Here is a 4996-nt window from a genome sequence, read left to right as displayed (position 1 = left end):
CAGGTTTCCCACACTGAGGCGGATTCTTTCCCATCTGAGCCACCAGGGAAGCCCTATTTATTTCTTACCTAGATATTTTGTGCACCCAGAAAAAATTCCAAAACAGTAAAAAGGCCCACCACTTCTCCCAACCACCCACTTCACCTCCCTACCAACCACCCTCTTACCAATTCCTTCCTTAAACAACTTCAAGGATATTCTATGCAATTACATTCATAAACTTGACCATTTTTCTCTTATATATCTCTTATATAAATATTAATACTAGCCATAATAATGTATCTTGGAGAACTTTTCAAATCAGCTCTTATTGAGTTGCCTAATTATCCCTTTTTTTCCTTTTAAAGATTTTCCTCCAATTTTTAGATTAGGGAATTTAGGGCATTAGATTCCACCCAATTTAGAAATATGGTATAATTTTCATAAAATAAGATTCATCCATTTTAACTATACAGTTTAATAAGTCTTGGCAATTGTATACTGTTGTGTACCATCTCAACAATTAAGACACAAAATGTTTCCATCATTCTAAAACGTCCCCTCATTCTCCATTGTAATCAATCCCCTCACCTAAAATCTAACTCTGTGAAACCATTGACCTGCTTTTCACTACAAAATAGTTTTCATTTCTAGAGTTTCATTTATATGGCATTGTACAATATACACTGTTTGGTGTTTGACTTTGTACACTTCAATTTTTTTTTTTTTTGAGATTCCATGGCCTTGTTGTACACATCACCATCTCATTTCTTTTTAGCACAGAGTATTACATAATAAAGGAGTTATTTACTCAATTATCAGTTGATAGATATTTGGTTTGTTCCAGTTTGGGCTTCATATGAATAATGCTGCTATGAAAATTTGCGTAACACTTTTGTGTGGAAATATGTTCACATTTGCTCTTGGGTAAATCCCTAAGAGTAGAATTTCTAGGTCATAAGGTATGTTTAACTTTATAAGTCACTACCAAACTGTTTCCCAAGTGTATCTACCATTTTGTAGTCTCACCTATGATATAATTTGCCTTAATTCTTTTTAGCAGCTGGCATGCAGCTGCTGGTCAAAAAGAGCAATAAAGCAAATGCAGCAAATGTTAAATTGGTGAATCTGGATATAAGAGTACACAGGTGTTCATTTTACTATTCTTTCCTTTTTTCTTTAAAGTATTTTCAAAATAAAAAAGTGGAGGGGGTACTAGATTGCATGTTATATGGTATTGAACTAATTCTGAAGTTTATCTGGCAGGGTATTTGTAAGGAGAGAGTAAATTTTCAAAAAGAACAATGAAGGGGAATGGTTCCAACTAGATATCTAAACAAACTCTAAAGCTATGATAATTTAAACATTTTTATTGTCACATACAAAAACCTCCTGGATAATCATAGAGAGTCTAGAAAAAAGCTCATGTGGCTATGGATTTTTAATATGCAATGAAGATGGCATTTTAAAATCAGAATGGGTTAATATATGATTATGGGACTTAACTACTAATTTATAAAAATGTTAGATCCCTATTCCATTCCCTTTACATACACCTTATATATGAATTCCTTAAATATGAATTCAGGAAATAATAGAAGTATAAGTAAGTCTATTAGAAGAACTATACATGATTTTTGTAAATTTGAAATAGGCACGAGATTCTTAAGCAAGAAGTGAAATCCAAAAGCAGTAAAGTGCTGATATATTTTGCTGCATAGAGATTTAAAAATTCTACTGGATTAAAAATAACATAAACAGTATATCTGTGCATGTTTTTGTTCATGTGTGCTCAGTCACGTGTCAGGTTTCTCACAGTATAAATTTTTTATTTTATTCTTTTTGGATGTGCTTCATTGCTGCACGGCCTTTTCTCTAGTTGCAGCAAGCAGGGGCTGCTCTCTAGCTGCAGTGCGAGGGCTTCTCATTGTGGTGACTTCTCTTGTTGCAGAGCACAGGCTCTAGGGCGCCTGGCCCTCAGAAACTGTTGCACGTGGGTTCAGTAGTTGTGGCTCTCTGGCTCGAGAGCACAGGCTCAAGAGCTGTGGCCCATGGGCTTAGTTGGTCTGTAGCATGTGGGATCCTCCATCAACCTGTGTCTCCTGCATTGGCAGGTGTATTGTTTACCTTTGAGCCTACAGGGAAGCCCCTCATGGTATAGTTTGCTGATTGCATCCCCATAGCATCATGTTTCTTTCCCTCTTGAATTTGGTTTAAATTGATAGTTACATGTAAAGGCTTGATCAGATTAGATTTCTTTTTCAAAGTAAGACTAATTTCAGGACTTCCTTGGTGGTCCAGTGGTTAAGAATCTGTGTTTCCATGCGGGGGCCTCAGGTTGGGGAACCAACATTCCACATGAGCATGGCATGGCCAAAACAGTTTTTTTTTCTTGCCTCTTTTTATCAATGTTATCTACTATTGATTGTCTTTCCCTAGATCCATTCATTCATTAGGGTTTGGCAACTAGTGATATTTTAATTCTCTTTTCTACTGAGTTTATTAGAATACTTCTATAAGGAGAAACTTCCCCTTATCACCTATTCAGTTACCCTGAGATATTCAACTTGTAGGAAAAGCATAACAAATGTTGATTCTTTTTTCTCTACCAATTGTCAAAATAATAAGTTGATTCCCTACCATCCCTCAAAAGTGACCAATAAAGTGGGCTTTTGTAGTATCATTATGAATAAATAGATTTAATCCTATTTGAAGCTATAATTCATTGAGGCTGTAACTCTTTGTAATGCTCAAATGGTAGTTTTGGCTGGTGTGAATTTACTTAGGTTATCTCCAGAGTCCTTTGACACATCATTTGTCTTTATTAATTTCTTTGCTTCCTGATAATGACAGGTTATTTTAGGCCCATCTTCTGTATACAGATCCATCCCAGTCCTGGAATCAGCCATCTTAAGGAGTCCAGGTTACTTTTAACAAAATGACATTTAAAAACAACAAACTGAGTGCCGGGAATGCCCATTGGTACTGGGTTGGTAATGGACCCTAGGTCTTTTCAGTTAACAGAGCTAGAAAATACAATTTAAAAAAAAAAGATTAAATATATCATGAGTTCATATTGACACTTCCAATTCAAAATCAGCTATGGAGTTTTTACTTAACATCATCAGTCTTACTTCATTATCTCTTCTTAACAGTATAAAAAATTTCAGTTGTCAATAACAGCAACATTATTTTATTTTTTATTATTTTTATTCTATTTCTCCCACAATACACAGTTTCAGAGCAACAATGACGCTAAATTGAAAGAGACACGTGTACCCCAATGTTCATTGCAGCACTGTTTACAATAGCCAGAACATGGAAGCAACCTAGATGCCCATCAGCAGATGAATGGATAAGAAAGTTGTGGTACATAGTCACAATGGAGTATTACTCAGCTATTAAAAAGAATGCATTTGAATCAGTTCTAATGAGGTGGGTGAAACTGGAGCCTATTATACAGAGTGAAGTAAGTCAGAAAGAAAAACACCAATATAGTATATTAATGCATATATATGGAATTTAGAAAGATGGTAATGATGACCCTATATGTGAGACAGCAAAAGAGACACAGATGTAAAGAACACACTGTTGGACTCTGTGGGAGAAGGCGAGGGTGGGATGATTTGAGAGAATAGCATTGAAACATGTATATTATCATATGTGAAATAGATCACCAGTCCAGGTTCATGCATGAGGCAGGGTGCTCAGGGCTGGTGCACTGGGATGAACCTGAGGGATGGGATGGGGAGGGAGGTGGGAGGGAGGGTCTGGATGGGGAGCACGTGAACACCCACGGCTGATTCATGTGAATGTATGGCAAAACCCACTACAATATTGTAAAGTAATTAGCTTCCAATTAAAAAAAATGAAAACAAACAAAAAACAATGTTGCCAATAACCACCAACAGTATAATTACCAAAAACAATGAGGTTTTTTTTTTAAAGTTGCTTTTTGTCCTTAGAGTACTTTTTACTATGGCTGTACAGTCAAATTAATGTATCTCAGTCATCTGAGATAGTTCTTTGTATACTTACACTACCCAAGACTCAATACATAGTTAGAGTATTTATTTTATTTATTTTCTCCCCAGTTTTATTGAGAACATTTAATTCCATTTTACTTTCTATTTAGGGGGGTTATTTTTACATTTTTATGTTTTGTCAGACTTTATGAGATATTCAAATATAATAAAGCTCACCAGTTTTAAGTATAGCATGAGATGAGTCTGAAAAAGACACGGAGATGTACAACCATCACCACAATCATTATATAGAATATTTTCATCACCCCCCAAATTTCTCTCATAATTCTTTGTACAGTCAGTCCCCTCCCCACATCTCTTGGCTCTTGTGTACAATTTGATGGACTTTGGTATAATACATTATTAACTGTTAAAAATTGTGGCAAAATATACTACATAAAATTGCCATTTTAATAATTTTTAAGTGTGCAATTCAGTGGCATTAGCTACATTCATAATGTTGTGCAACTGTCATCACTATTTAAAAAATGTTTTTATCACACCAAACAGAAATTCTATACCCATTAATTAGGAATTCTCCATTATCCACTCTGCCCAACATGTCCACGACTATAAGCATCTTTGCCATAGACATCACTGCTGCAGATGTTTATTGCACAAATATTTTTGCTCATAACTGATTGACCATAAGAAAGGCAATGCCAAAGAATGCTCAAACTACCGCACAATTGCACTCATCTCACATCCTAGTAAAGTAGTGCTCAAAATTCTCCAAGCCAGGGTTCAGCAATACGTGAACCGTGAACTTCCTGATGTTCAAGCTGGTTTTAGAAAAGGCAGAGGAACCAGAGATCAAATTGCCAACATCCACTGGATCATGGAAAAAGCAAAAGAATTCCAGAAAAACATCTATTTCTGCTTTATTGACTGTGCCAAAGCCTTTGACTGTGTGGATCACAATAAACTGTGGAAAATTCTGAAAGAGATGGGAATACCAGACCACCTGACCTGCCTCTTGAGAAACCTATATG

The sequence above is a fragment of the Bison bison genome, unplaced genomic scaffold, assembly GCF_000754665.1.
Source record: "Bison bison bison isolate TAMUID 2011002044 unplaced genomic scaffold, Bison_UMD1.0 scf7180017864456, whole genome shotgun sequence".
Taxonomy (NCBI): domain Eukaryota; kingdom Metazoa; phylum Chordata; class Mammalia; order Artiodactyla; family Bovidae; genus Bison; species Bison bison.
The sequence above is the reverse complement of the archived record's forward strand: the minus strand, read 5'-3'. Positions refer to the sequence as shown.